Raw genomic sequence first — 16,876 nt, 5'->3', positions numbered from 1 at the left:
AAATCCCTCAACGGCTCTCCAACGGCTATAATATTTCCTCGGAATTCATCGGTTTTTTTCCGAGGAACACATTATTCCTCGGAATTTCCTCGGAATATTCCGACGGACTGACGTTTCCTCGGAATTCCGTCGGTATATTCCGAGGAAATTCCGAGGTACCCCAATTTTGTGTTTCCTCGGAATTTCCTCGGAAATTCCTCGGTATATTCCGAGGATTTCATTTTCCGTCGGAATGTCCGTCAGAATACCGCTGTTTTCTTGTAGTGTTCTCTCTCTTGAGTTGAAAACCCAATAGCTATCAAACACTAGCTGGTGGTTTTGGAATTGAGTCTAAACAGCTTGTGCTAATGTGAAAAGATCACAACTTGATTCTCTGCAGCAATATAGAAGGCAAAGTCTCTGGTCTTTTTTGTTGGCTTTTCTGTATTTTATCATTTTGGTCTGCATTATTGTTTTTGTTAGTGGAAGATTGCATCTGGTATTCAGATATAATCTACACAAATACGGACTAAGGTATCATGATTCAGGGGAGATGTTGATGATTTGTTAAAGGTATCACTAGGCTAAGTTCATGATCGCAATGATACCATGCAAAACCAATTGCCTTAAATCGCTTTCACTGGAGGATTGGAAGAGCATATCTCCACGGATAACTGCTTAGACAATTGAAAAAATATTTAGGGAAACACAAATCACATTACAGCCTCAAAACCTTAGAGTTGGTCGTTCTTGAAAACAGGTTTTGCCAAGTCATTGGGCTCCAAGAATTTAGAGATAGACATTCCAGAATAGTTTCAAGAACATCTAAACTGGTTCGAGGTAACTATTTCTATTGTCTCGAAGAGCTGTAACCAAAGTGGAAAAAAAAACTACATATTACATATATCGCTTATTGTGTTGTATGTCATGCAAGAAGATAGTACAGTCTATATCCTGCGGCCACTTCCTCATTTGTTGTTATCTTGATTTTCTCTATGATAATAAAACTATAGTTAGCTCTTTTATTTTTCTTTTAATTTACTTAATATTGGGTTTGATTGTAATTTTATTTTGGTCAGGAGAGACTAAAAGAAAGATATTTAGTTAGAAGTAGAAGCATTATCTAAACGAAGCAGAATTAAAAATGATTCTTATCATCATTTTAGACCAACAAAAAGAACAGAAATGACAAAGCCAATTTTTTTTTTTTTTACAGTTATCATTCCTCTTCTTGAAAATTTCTAAAATAATGTACCTCAAAAATAACATGCGTCGTAAAATGACTTCTTAGCATATCAAATGTAATCTTAACCTACGTGAACATCAACTTCAACCCATACACAATAACACACATACACAAATTATATTTTAAGAAAACACGACCACGCATACACGGATTATAAGACTGGGATAAGCCAAAAAGCATTAAACAAACCAAATCACATATAGTTAAACGATGTAAACCGACCAAAAGAAAGACAATATAAAGATGAAAAGATTTTTTTTTTTTAAAAAGGAAAAATGAAAATTAACTTACATCGAAGAATATTAGTTTGGAAAACGGGAAGCAAATATTCTCTCAGATTTAAGTTACAAAAAAAATATATATATATTCTCCCAGATGCCTTATGCAGTAGCAATAGAAGATCGAAATAAAAATCCAAAAATTGAGAAAAAGCTTGATGATATATTTATCAAATAATTTAAAATATATATTATCATGTCTATAAATTATTAACAAGAAAATTACACTATAAGGATAAGCAATAGATAGCAAATTTCATAATTGCGGGGCCAGATCTATAATTTTAGATGCTTGATAATTTTATGAACTTTAATAAATATTTTTTTCAAAATTTGGAAGTTTTTTCTATGCAAAAAACTTCCAAATATTTGGGGATGCCAATGTTTCAATGGTCTATGCCTAGATCCAACTCTACATAATTGTATTGTAACTAACACAAAAATTGAGAGAGATTAATTTATGAAGATGACAAAGAAAAGATGAATTTATGAAATCTCACAATCCATGGAACATCTGAACCTTATCAATTAAGGCTAACGATGCATTCATAAGTCAAAGTTACACGAACAATAAAAATACTCTCAATAAGGAAAAATTCCTAAGACACTCCCTACTTTTCAATATAGGATGAAAAATACAATCACTTGCTACGTTTAGCACTATAAGCGCGTAACGAACAAAACTTATGTTCACCCCCTACAGTGAACTTTTAAATTCACTTCTCATTCTAGGACCAATCAAAGTGCCACATAGATAATTAATTAAAAAATATTAACTTTATTTAAAAATAACTAAAAAAAGGAATAATGCTAATTTTAACAACGCTGACACCGCCAGCTAAACTGTAAATCCGAAATCTTAAATTCTCAACCCTAAACCATAAATCTTAAACCCAAACCCTATACCCTAAACCTAAATCCTAGACCCTAAACTCAAACCGTATACTCCAAACCAAATCCTAGACCCTAAACCCAAACCGTAAACCTTAAATCCAAACTCTATACCCTAAACCAAATCTTAGACCCTAAACCCAAACCATATACCCTAAACCTAAATCTTAGACTTAAAACCCAAACCGTAAACCCTAAACCCACGACCTTCGGGTTCCCAGATGACCCCCGGGTCCTCACGCAACCTCTGGGTTATAAGATCAATCTCCAGACTCCAAGAGTCCGTATTCTAGCCTAAAAACCCCCGGGTTCAGAGCCCGCCTCTCGGGACATAGCCGTAACCTCAGGGTTCTGAGGCTATCTCCTGCCTTTGCGTAATCTTCAGCTCAAAACAAACAATCAAAAAGTCTGGATAAAAAGAAGACCACAGCAGGGCCATTGTTCAAAAATAATAAAGGCCACGAAGGACCAAGGTTCGAACAAACACCATTATTCAGAAAAAGGAAAAACGGAAGAAACAGAGACATGAGTTCAGGCCGGAGATCCTCTCGGCTTGACAGATGAATCCACGTCCATCTCAGAAATCGGTGGAATGGCAGGTTCATCCTGGAAAGTAGGAGGGAGAACACCCTTGTTCTTATAATGCATGATTATGTGTTAGTTTTGATGAATTCAAACATGATTTAGTTATGAATTTCAAATTATATCGCACATAATGTAATCTTAAATACAATATTTTCGAACAATGTACAAGAAGTTAGGGCTGTCAATTGGTTGGGTGCCCATGGGTGTAACCCAGTCCAGACTTTGTTGGGCGGGTAATGGGTAAGCCCATGTATTTCATGGTCCAGTTGGGCTGAACACCAAATTTGCTCATGGGCAAGTTGGGTCAATCCAATTGCATAATGACTAAAATATTTCATTTAATAAGTAAAAAAACTCTAATACTCTAGATATATAAAAAATTGTTTTTTTAGAAAATTTGTTTTTACTTTTTTTTCAAATTTTCTTTTTGTAATTCGAAAATACTTTTTGAAACTATTTTTAAAATTTTTATTTTCAAATTTTTAATATTTAGTTTTATTTTATAAAATTTTAAATATTAATCCCAAATCACCACCCCTTAACTCTAAACTCTAAGGTTTGGATTAATTAACCCTAGGGGTATAAGTATATATTTACCTCTTTAATGAAACATTTTGATCCTTAGAGTCTATATTTGTAACATAAATTTTTTTATTGATATACTAGGGTATTTCCCTTATATAAAACAGAGTTATAATTTTTTTACATAAAACAGAGAGTTATAATTTTTTTTTCCATAAATCAAAGTAATCAAAAATTCAAGTCTATTGAATTTATTTTACATCACATTTGTATTCATAATTTTTCAACGACATTAAAATTGGACTTAGATTTAGTTTAAACAGATTTACTTATAATTGGGCGGGTTTGGACTGTCCAGTTGGGTGATGGGTGAAGTTGGGTTTGAGTGTTATTGGGTGTTGGCTAAATATGGGTGTGAGTGTTTTGGGTGCAGAAAAATATATGCCCAACCTGGACACACCCATTTGAGTGACAGACCCATTTGAGCGTTGGACCGCCCACTTGAGAGCCCTGCATGAAGTACAGCTATCCCCTTATTATCATAAGATTCTCTGGATTTTCTTGATTTTTAGAACACATAATCTTAACCAACCTCATGTAAACCTACAGATCCATGAATTTTCCTCACTTTTTTTGTCGATATCTCATGCATTTTCCTCTCTTTTTACTCAGATAATCGTATCTGTTACATGAATGTAACATAAAGAATAATACAATAATGGAAAGTTTTTTCAGTTTCAAAAAAAAAAAAATGGAAAGGTTATTTTTAATGGAAAGTTAAGAACGACAAGAATACTGAAAATGAAATTTCCAAAATTCAAATGCACAACACGGCCGAATAAAAATCATATATAGTGGAATTCTAAAGAGAAATAGAGAACAAAGGTTGAAAACAAACAAACGACCTTACTTGAACAGGATCTGTTCTATAGGCTCGTACCTCTGTATCCTTGATTACTAAGGAGACAGGCCCCAAACCCTGGTTGATGAAATATGGCCGTGCGATCAGAGTGTGATTAACGGCTACGATCGTCTTTAAAATCAGTTGCAAAAAAAAAAAAAAAAGGTTGAAAACAAAACTATGGAGATTAGGACACGACGAAGACGTCCGCACATACCTGAGATAAGAGTGGGAAAGAAGGAAGAAGAGGAGGAGCAACCGCTTAGCCCGGCTGCGCGTCTGTTTCACGCGCCGGAGTTTAACTGCAACATCATATCGGTGGTTGGTTTGAAGAGCAAGATCAAACCAGCTGTGATTATCGAAGGAATAAAGCAAACTTTGATTAGACATCCTCGTTTCTCCTGCAAAATGGTGAGTCCCATTCTTTCATACTTATGATATGATACCCTATGTCTATTATCAGTATATATAAAATGTTTTCTCAATGGTTTTTGCGGGTTAAAATGTAACTACTATTTACTTAAACAACTGGGGTGTTGACAAAACAATATACAGAAGTAAAACTGGGCAATTATTTTTCTTCAAAGTTTAAACTGTTTTTCATTTTTTAATGAGTGTGGTTTTCATTGGATGTTGAAGTGTGATTGAGGACCGTTTCTCTTTGTTAACTATGAATTTCTCATACGTACCATGTCACCATTTATGCGTTTTAATATTATTATTTTCATTAAACGGCTGATCTGTTACTAAGTTTGAGATTGTTTAGGAAACTAGCTCGTATGAAATGGATTGACGTCAGGTCCTAATTGATTTTGATATAAAACCACACTCGCACTGATTAGTCATAACTCATATGGCCTAGGAAGGTAACAAATTACAACAACCCGGGGAAAAACAAGAAGTGAGAGTTAGATTTGCAAACAGTGAGAGGAGAGAAATCCTAAGTAGCAGTTATATATTTTTAGTCAAAATAATATATATTTGAAGATTATATTCCAAAGTGGGGACAATATTGTTCCATTTTTGCAACGAAAAAGACTAGAAAAATCTATCGGAAGCTTCCTTTTGTTTTTTGGAACACAAAGTTCCTTTTGTTAGACAAATTTATTTTCTTGAAATATCTAAAAACGGTTCGATATTTATTTCAGAAAACCATTGATTTTATCTTTTGCAAATATATATGTATCAATATCCGGGAAAAAAACCATTGTCTTTTGTTGTTAACGTTTTTATTGATATTTTTTCATTGAAGGTGGAAAGTGGTAACAAAAGACGAGAACAAAAATGGGTTCAGACAAAGGTGGTGGCAGAGGATCATGTCGTCATTCCCAAAATCGATATGCATAACATAGGAAACGCAAACGCAGACGCTTTCCTAGATAGCTACGTCTCTAACCTAACTACGATCCCGTTAGACACTTCCAAACCATTATGGGAAGTTCACATACTCGACTTAAGAACGTCAGACGCTGAAAACGTGGCCATTTTGAAGATCCATCACTCTGTTGGCGATGGTATGTCTCTGATGTCTCTAGTCCTTGCTTGTACACGTAAAACATCGAATCCCGATGAGCTACCGAGTCTACCGAATCAAAAAAGTTCGTTGTCTGGATCAAGGAGTTATTCCCGGTTATTGTGGCTGGTTATGGCTCTATGGTCGGTGGTTATGTTGGTTTTGAATACTGTTTGTGATGCTCTGGAGTTTATTGCTACGGCAATGTTCCTTAAGGACACTGAAACACCGATCAAAGGCAATTTCCGGTTAAGTACGAGTAAGCGGATGTGTTGTGTTCATCGTACCAAAGTTTTGACGACCTAAAGCTAATCAAGAACGCCATGCAAATGGTAACAATTTTTCGTGAATTTATTTCTGGTGAACCACAATTTTTACCTTAAAATAAATAATATATAAGTTGCACAAGAGGTGTGACATGATATATGATATTCGATTGATTGTACCCCTTTTTGTAGACTGTCAACGATGTTATACTTGGAGTATCTCAGGCTGGTCTCTCGCAATATTTGAAGAGAAGATATGGTAAATATTTATGAATTTCTGTTAACGTACATAAATTTTAATATCAACGCCATATATGTAAGGATTTAAAGATTTTAAAAATATAGGAGAACAGGAAGAACCAATGCCTAAAGGAATAAGGCTAAGGGCAGCTCTTCTCGTAAACATACGACCGGCTACTGGAATCCAGGCAAATTAACCTCATTTAATTTTTACAAAAAAAAAAACCTCAATTAGTCACAAAATATATAAATTTCACATGTTTATTTATTTTATTTAAAACAAAATTTTATAAAAGAACAGGATTTAGCTGACATAATGGCAAAGGGATCAAAGTGTACATGGGGAAATTGGATCGGCTACATAATCTTTCCGTTCTCTATTTCACTCTGCGATGACCCATTGGAACATCTCCGACGAGCCAAGTTCATAATCGACAGGAAGAAGAACTCGTTTGAAGCCCTGCTAACGTTCATTGTTGGTAATTTCATTCTAAAATCGTTTGGGGTTCAGGTACATTCTTCATTATATTTAGCTTAAAATTAACAGTGTTCAGATATTACTGTTCCATTAAATCTAACCAAAAAACCAACGAAGAATTGTTGAGTTGCTAACAGTTTAAGATAACCTAGTATGCGTCTAATTGATAAAAAGGTTCAAGTTTCAATAGGGAAATTGCTCTCCCAAAAGATTAATTTAACATACCTACAGATCCAGAAACTCCATATCTATCTATATATATATAAATATGTTGGTATGTGTTATGCTTTGCCACGTGGAAAGTCGTTCGCTGCAGAGCCGACACGTGTCCGTCACAACATTATTTGGGCTTCAGACTTATAAATTTTGGGCCTTATACAACTCTAATTTTTCAAGTCCGGTAACCCACAAAGTCCACCTCTGAACCAACCCCTACAAGAAAACAGCGGTATTCTGACGGACATTCCGACGGAAAATGAAATCGTCGGAATATACCGAGGAATTTCCATAAACAAGCACTCCTCTTCCTCTTCATTCACTCCATATCTTCATCCTCCCTCTTACTCTATTTACACACGAATTTGATTCATAAAAAATATGTCTTCTTCAAATTATTTCCGTTCTTGGATCGATCGACCTCATTTGGATCCGAACGCATCGATCGATCGATGCGTTTTTCCACATAAACGCATCGATCGATGCGTTTATAAAAAAACATACAACATTTTCCGAGGATATTCCGAGGAAGGCTTCAGATTTGTTCCATCGATCGATTGTTCAATCCAATCGATCGATCACATTCTTACGGCTTTCGTCCATCTGGTAATCGATCGATGCGTTTTTCTAAACAAACGCATCGATCGATGCGTTTATAAAAAAACATACAAGATTGAAACCCCAAACACTAGTTCCTCGGAATTTCCTCGGAATATTCCGACGGAATTACGAGGAAGACAAGGGTTTCCTCGGAATAGTCTGAGGAAATTCCGAGGAAATAGGGGTTGTAAACCGAAAAAAACGTTTTGCGGTTTGAATAACACCTAGATAACCCTTATAAAGTGTCTTACGTTACTTATGAAGTCTAAAATTTGTTCCTTACCCCTTAATTAACACTTTTCCGATTGTATGAACGAAATCCCACAACATAAGAGAAACACTTATACGTTTTAATGAATGGTATAGGGAATACTTTCAATTAGTTTTGAAATTTGTTATTTCATGGTTTATGCTAATCTATACAAAGAATCCTCAATGGTATACATTACAATTGTATAACAAATGAAAAACCCCAAAAAAATTGATGTTTTGAAACCCCAAACACGTGTTCCTCGGTATTTCCTCGGAATATTCCGAGGAAATTCCGACGGATACTTTACTATCCGTCGGAATTTCCTCGGCATATATTTTCATTTTACCGGGCAAATATTTCGCGAAAATTGAAATTAAAATTCCGACGGAATTCCGACGGAAAATGTCCGTCGGACCCTAGGTTTTATAACCACGAGCCACTTCTTCTTCCCCATTTCTCTCTTCTTCCTCTGCCCGATTCCTCTCTTTTTTTCCGGCGATTTCCCCCTGAAATCCGACGATATCTCCGGCGATCTCCCCCTTTTCTTACACAAATCATGTAAGGACCCTATCCCACTCTCTTAGATTCTATTTGTTAGGTTTTTGTGGAGTTTTGATAGATTTTTGTTAAGGTGATTGGTTAGGATTGTGATTTTTGGTTGTATAATAGGTTTAGAATTGTGATTTAGTTGAATAATTTGTTTTGTTGAATTGATTTATAATTTTTTTATTATTTTTTTATTTTTTTGTATTTAGAAAATCGATTTTAGTATATAAAATCGATTTTTGTATTTTACAAAACGATTTTTCTATATAAATTCGATTTTTTGGATTTTACAAAACATTTTATAATATCTATACAACTTTTTTTTTGATTAAAAACTATTATTTGGGATTTAAAAATATTTTTAATATATATATATATAATTTACAGGTCTCATGATGATCAGATCCGGCCTCGACAGCGTCGTGGTCGTGGTGGTACGGGGAGCCAGTCTCGGGATTCCACCCATTTTCAGGATTCCCCTTCGCCCCACAGCTCCTACCATACATCTCCCTCTGCTGCACCCGCTCCTGCTCCTCTCGCTCCCGCTGCTGCACCCGCTCCTCCTCCTCCGGGTCCTCCAGGAGTGATGAGTGTTGCGGATTTGGTTCAACAGCCCGGTCGTGACCATCTTCCGTATCTCACTCCGTATCCACATGGACATGGTCAAACATGGTAATTAAACATTTTTTTTTCTTTAAATTTTGATTCATTATTAACCGTTTGTTCTTTTTATTAGGTTCAACCGATCCGGGAACGGGATCAGCGCATGGATCAACCGTATGATGTACTCGGCCCTCGACAAGGGACATCCGACTTTCACTCACTTCCCTACCGAAAAGCAGGTTCTGTGGTTTCGTCAGTTTGCGGTAAGTATTCTAATTTTTTACTTATATTTTTAATCTTTAATATTAATTTTTTACTAATTGTGTTTTTTTTTCAGCAAGAGTTCAACTGGAATTCCGATGAGACGCTCTTTATCTATCACCACTTCGTCCATAAAGTTATGGACAACTATGGGAAGCAGATCCACGAGTGGAAGAAAAAGTGGGAAATCAATAAGGTTCGATTTAATTTATTAAACAATTTTTTAATTTATTAAACTATTTTTAAATTTAATAAACTATTTTTTTTTTATATTAAAAGGTACCAAAGTCGATGAACGACACGGTCTGGAAGGAGTTGTGTGCGCATTGGGATAAGGAAGAGACGAAAGAAACTTCTTCCACCAACTCCACCAACCGCAGGAGCGACCGTAAAGGGAAGGGCATCTACAAGCATAACTTGGGTGCTCAATCTATTGCCACTCTGGGAGATCGCATGGTAAGTTCAAATGTTTTTTCTTCAATTATTTGAGTTTCAGAATTTTAATTTATTGTGCATTTCTTCTAATTTCTAATGTTTCTTTAATTTATGTTTTTTTTCAAGGCGGAAGAAAATGATGGCGAGCCGGTTGATGATCTCGCCCTAATGAGGAGGGCGTATACCAACAAGAAGACCGGCCAGATTGATGACGGTCTTGTGAGGGACGTGGTCGACCTGGTCCAAACTCAAGTGGTAGACGAAGTGTCTCAGCTTCAAACCGAGGATGACGCTTCGACGGCTTCGACCAACTTGTCTCGGTGTCGAATCAACGAAATCGTTGAATCCGTAAGTTCTTTTTTTTTTAAAGTTCAATTCATTTATTTCTTGGTTTAAATTTCTAAATTTGGCTTTTTTCTATTCAGTCGGTTCCAAAGAAGAAGGGACGTTTGGTCGGTTTGGGTCGTCGCACCCGGTCGGTTCCTCCTTCTTCTGCACCACCGCCCTTTGTTGAAACAGAAGTACTTACGGCTCAGTTGAAGGACAAAGATTCCCTCGGTATAATCCGAGGGAACAGTTCCGTCGGTATATTCCTATCGATCGATGTATATATGTCTAAAACGCATCGATCGATGAACGTCCGAGGAAATATCCCGACGAAGTTCTCCCTCGGTATATTCCGAGGACATTTCCGACAAAATAATGGTCCTCGGAATTTCCTCGGAAATTTGTTTCCTCGGAATTCCGTCGGAAAATTCCGAGGGATTTCCGACGAAAGAAGAAATTCCGAGGAATTATTTCCGACGACTTGTTTCGTCGGTATGTCGTCGGAATAACGGTATTCCGATGATTTTTTCCCTCAGAATCTTTGCTGTTTTCTTGTAGTGAACAGCCGTAATCAATTATATATAGATAGATAACAAAAAAAATCCACGTCATCGTAAACTACTTTACCACTTAAATTATTTGTCGGTCTGTTTAGGCTCTATTACTTATGACTCTAAACTTTGATTTGGGTCTATACAATAATATTATTCTCAATATAGTCAACTAGCAAATGAAAAATAAATTTAATTCATCCGCCAATTTATTTTTCTAAGTTAATATATGGTCAATAATTGTATCTCAATTTTAATTTATAAATAAATAGAATGACGAGAGGTTTGAGATCAAACATTAAAATCGATGTGTCGTTAACCAGTACTACAAAGCTCTGCACACATGAAATTAGCCATATGTTTACCCATAACTGAAGAATCGAACCTTACCAAATAAAAAACAAAATCGAAACTAAATCAAATTTCATAAATCAGGTATATTTCTATATATCATGTATACTATATTTTTCTGAAACTAAAATATCAAAAACAAACGAGAACCGAATCAAAATCAATAAGTATCTCAATTTGAAATATAATTTACAAATCTAAAAAATTTAATAAACTTAGTTTTACAGTAACAAATATCATAAACTTATTATTTATAAACTGAACTATCCAAAATGAATTATATGAATACCATTTCCCTAAATTATTTAAAATTATATAAACTACCTGATAATTTATCCAAAAACTTAAATCACCAGTTTTTTTCCTGGCAAAAAACAATTTATCAATAAAATTTACTCAAATTAACCAAAATAATTTGAAACGCCCGTAATCGAAAGAGACCCGATTTTGTTTTTGATATTAGTTGGTTCCCCACTTTGTTGTCCAAACTAAACAAAAAAAAAACCAAAATATCTGAACGAGAATTGAATCAAATTTATAAATAACCGAACATATCTTATATCTGTAGAATTAAAAAATAAAATAAAATAAACCAAAACAATTCCAAAAAAAAAATAATTATAAAAAAGTATAATTCGAAAACATAAAAAAAAAATATGTTTTTTATTTAAATAATTATTTGTTATATATATATCAGGAACAAAGATATAAGAGTCTTTTGCCACTTATTAAAAATATATTTTTAAAAATGTCCTTTCAGTGATGGTAAAGATCAATAATGGTACTATGAATGTGGTAAACATGAAATTTCACCTATTATCTATTTAAAGTTAATATTTTCTTTTATTATGTCAAATTGAACTAAGAATAATAAGAAGATATATATATATATATATTATGATATTATTCTGAATTGTTTTTTGCTAATTTTGTATTCTCTGAATAAATAGAATAATGAAGGATATTTTCATTTTAATTCCAAACCAAAAATGTTTATTAAAAATAAGGGCACTCGCACCGGTTAAAATTCATCAGTCTCTAACAAATTTAAAAATATTAAAAGCTGAAAAAGAAGAAAGAGAAAGGATAAAAAAAAAAGAGCAAGAGTGGTACCTTTGGGAAGAGCTTTCATATATTTCTAAAAAATCGGTGAATACATGTGGTATCATTTTACAGGTTTTTTATTTTAATTTTTAAAATTATTAATAACTAAATTATGTACAAAAATAGTAATAAAAATATTAGTGAGGTACTCTACTTGCTATTTTACCACTAATGATGCCCTAACAATGTGATCTCATAATTCTATTCATTACTGTTTTTTATAATATAGTTTTCAATCCACCATGATTTTTAAATGCTTCATAAAATTAATATAAATTTATATAAAACAGTATTTATTATTAACTTCCCGCCCGTAGGGCGGACCGATCCTAGTTATTTATTAAAAAAATCCAACAAAAAAAATTCATATAGTCATTTAATAAAAACTCCATCAAATCAAAATAAACTTAAAGCTGACCATTCATTTAATCCTGCTAGTTAGTATAAATGTATAATCCAGTCTTTCAAATATTTAAATGAATGCAGAGGGCAGCAAATATACTAAAGAGAGCATTGTCAAACACAACGATGTCATTTTCAAACATGGTTGGTCCGATTGAAGAAATCAGCTTCTATGGCCATCCCGTCACGTACATGGCCCCAAGTGTGTATGGTCATCCCCATGTAAGCTTCTAGACCAGTATATTTCATGTTATCATTTTTTGTATTCAGTGATTAAGAGTTAATGATCTCATGACTTGTCTTTGATCAGGCATTGACGATGCATTTTCAAAGTTATATGAACAAGATGACCGTTTCTTTAACAGTTGATCCAACAGACATTAGTGATCCTCATCGGCTATGTGATGATTGGGAGGAATCTCTAAGAAGCATCAAAGCTGCTGTCCAAGAAAAAAGTTGTACTCATTAGATTGAGCTATTTCTTCTTTTATTTTGAGAAAAAAAATACAAAGAAAGTATAAAAATGAAGAATTTTTATATAAAAAAATATGTTGAAATTTTGTCTAAAGGAATCAGAGAATATAATTTATTATAAATTATGTAAACTAATAAAAAACTTACATGAATAATTCAACATAGTTCAGATAGAACAGTTAACCATAAAATCTTGGTAGAGCGGTTCAATGTGGTGCAACCGTGCAAGTAGTGATCAATATGATGTAAATACGTCTAACATAATTCTCATATAATACATTATTTTCAGTTATCAAAATTTTCATATGTGATCCTCATCTTTGATGAACCCATTCTACCCATTCTGCATCCATAAAACTCATTGATTTCTCTTAATTTTAACCATCTTCTAGAAAATGTCTCTCTCTGCCTCTCCGGTTCCTCAAACCGGCGTTCCTGACATCTGTCACTCAACCTTCGAGTTTCTCCGTCTTGGTCGTAGTAGTTAGAGCATAGCCGATAGCCTCCTCCGCATGTAAAATTCCCTGAACTTCAAGAAAAACAGTAACTTTCTGGGAATCATTGTTCTCTTCCTTAATGAAAATATAAGTTAATCTTCGATCTATCACACTTATTTAACATAATTGTTTTTAACTGATTTCATAATTTTTTTGTTGAATAATATTGTTTGCAGATTCCGTGATTCATGTGTTCATTCCCGCCAGACGTGCTAATCATTACAGGTCATCTTTGAAAGCCGGTTCCATTGTGAAAGTCGTTCGTTTTGAGGTTGCTAGGTGCTCAAGCATGTACAAGATAACTGATCATCTATTCCTCATTCGTTTCATCCCACCAACCATTATTGATAAAGCATCACAGGTACTCCTGAGATCAATCTCCAGTCATGATTAGACTATTTGACAATTTCCAAGTGATTGCGAACACAAACCTAGAACTCTCAGGTATATTATCATATTGCAGCTGGGTTTATATTATGTTTCGATATCATAACTGATATTTAAACTCGCAGATGTGGTTGGGCAAATCCGTTCTATCCAGGGCTCTGACCTCACCAAAGAAAAAACTCGAGTCGTTATCCGTCTCCTCATTGGCCTATAAGAAACAATCAACATACAATTTCCTTCATATTACTGTCTATATTGTGCTAATATCAATGATTAAAAATATTTCCTACCCAAGATCTGTGGTCGTCAATTTATCTCTCTTACTTATCAAACTAATTTCACACAAACCTTTATTTTACAACTTTAAAGAAACCACAACAACCCAAACAATCAAAACACCAAAAACTAGAATCCCCAAAAAGACGAATCATTAATGATCACATCTTTTTTTGTCTAATCTTACAAATAAACTTCAAAACAAATATACCAAACCAATCACCTCAATTAAAACTCAACGACATATACATCGAATCAGCTAAACAAATACAAACTACACGGACAGCTATTTAACAATTTACAAACTTACCTAAACAAAAAAAAAGAGTAAGTTACGAACTCTGATAAATACAACTAACAACGATTTTTGTTTACATATTACTCATCAAATAAAAGAGAAACAAATACACGCACACCAAGAGATACAAGAGACAATCCCAACATACACAAAGGCGGCAACAACATCTCCACATGTTCACTCCTCTTGTCTTATGAAAATAGCTTGCATGCACAATGTCAACATGCCAATGCAATTGTCTTTTTATGAGAAATACATAAATTCGTTTAAAACTCATTAAGACCCAAATACTCAGAATTGTCACTTATTTTATAGTTATTTCTACAAGTCTTCATGTATTTGTTTTGAAGCTCCGGTAAAAACAACAAGTTTAAAAATAAAATAAAACATAGAACAAATATAATAAGGATAGTAAAAATTATTACTTAATACACACAACTTACACAACTAAACTGGGGAAAAGATATCCAGAAACAAACAGTACTATCAATAACCTTAATATAATTTATGTACTCGCAAGAGTACAAAGAAACAAATTAAAAAGACAAACAAACAATAAATCTCAGTGAATCAGCAAGCAGCACTATGAACTATATCAATCACATTATTAACATAGTTTAGTCCTTCATAAGTGGAGAACAATGCAAATGGAAATATAGTTGAGGATGAAGAAGGATTAGTGGCCATTGCTACTAGTTATTTTAGGCAGATGTTTGAGTCTTCTAACCCAGAAGACATCGAGGAGGCGCTATCTGAAAATCCTACGACGATCACTGGAACAATGAATGACAGCCTTACATCCCCGGTTTCCGAATGGGAGGCCAAATAAGCACTCTTTGCTATGCATCCAAAAAAGGCCCCGGGACCAAATGGGATGACTGCGCTTAGAAATTCTGGGACATAGTAAATGAGAATTTAACTCTTATGGTTAATAAATTCCTCTTTGAGGGAACAATGGCGAATGGACTGAATGATACAAATATATGTCTCATCCCAAAGACGAGAAATCCTAATGAAATGGCTCAGTTTATACCCATCAGTTTGTGTAATGTCAGCTATAAGATAATCTCTAAGGTCTTATGCCAGAGGTTAAAGAAAGTTCTACCAGGCTTGATATCGAAAACCCAGTTTACTTTTGTTGCAGGAAGACAAATATCGGACAATATTATGATTGCTCAGGAAATGTTTCATGCTCTACTGATACCACTCAAATTACCCTAAGGAGTGATTTATACTCTCTCAAATAAGAGGTCGAGTTGTATTATTTAGGAATCGAATTCACAGGGAGCTAGGAAACCTAAGGATTCTAATATGATTTGTTAAGCAAAGACGTTTTAAGAGTTTTAAAAGTAAATTGCAGTTTTATATTGAACAAGTGTTTGTTCAATAGCAGATTTTTGGGGTTTTGATGCTTAAAAAGGAAATAGCTAGACTTAGGGTTTTTATTCAAGAAAGTTGGAATTATAATCCTATAGATGCCTAATGAGTTGCATGCATGATAATGTAAAGCTCAACTATTTGATCAATAAGTCTTTCGGCTCTTGCGGGCATTGACTTGTTGTCTATTAACTAGATCTATGATCTCAACTCTCGTTATATTGATCTATAGAAAGTGTCGATCGATATTCCAATGGGCGTATCGATCGATACACCTTTTGCACCGTCGATCGATTATTCAAGTGTGATATCGATCGACGCGCTCTAGTCAAGTTTTATGCGGAGGTTGAATGAATGCTTACTAAGCTAACTAGATCAGCTCTCGCCTTGCTCATAGCAAGAAACATAGCTCTATTAGAATGTTTTCAGGATGAGAATTCTCTCCTATCTATCAATAAAACAATGAAACACAAAGAAAGCACACTTTGTCTCTAACATGGCGGCAAAGCTTATATAATTAGGGTAAAAACTCGTCAGAGGCAATCTTGTAAGATAGTGAAATCTTGGGCTTCAAGTTGGCTGTGACCAAACGGGCTTCCTGCGCGCTTCGCTGTCGATCGACACCATGTCTTGTGTATCGATCGATTCTAGCTCTCCAATATCGACCGATAGTCAATCTCGATGGTCATCTCGGGTGCTTGCTCTAAATATCTCCAAAATGGTCCAAAATCATCACTTATCTCCAAAGCATTCATGATCTTATAAATATAATAAATAGACTCTATAATAATATAATTATTAGTAAAAACACCTGTAAACTATGGATGAAAATGGGTCAAATCCATAGTCTATCAACTCCCCCAGACTTACCCTTTTGTTTGTCCTCAAGCAAACAAACAGGCAGTATCTCTGAAAGAGGTTTTAAAAACAGCAGGGACTCACATGATTTAAAACTTAGAATCATCACCTCTACATATTGCAATCCACATCTAAGAAGTCCTAATCACAAAAGTACATCG

The 16,876-nt window shown here is 34.4% G+C and overlaps 1 pseudogene; it reads left to right on the top strand.

Annotated features, from left to right (window-relative positions):
• Nucleotides 1-4,582: 4,582 nt before the first annotated feature.
• LOC106335363 lies at nucleotides 4,583-13,017 on the top strand (annotated as a pseudogene).
• The last annotated feature ends 3,859 nt before the right edge of the window (nucleotides 13,018-16,876 follow it).

Source organism: Brassica oleracea, chromosome C1 (genome assembly GCF_000695525.1).
Source record: "Brassica oleracea var. oleracea cultivar TO1000 chromosome C1, BOL, whole genome shotgun sequence".
Lineage (NCBI taxonomy): Eukaryota > Viridiplantae > Streptophyta > Magnoliopsida > Brassicales > Brassicaceae > Brassica > Brassica oleracea.
The sequence above is the reverse complement of the archived record's forward strand: the minus strand, read 5'-3'. Positions and strand labels throughout refer to the sequence as shown.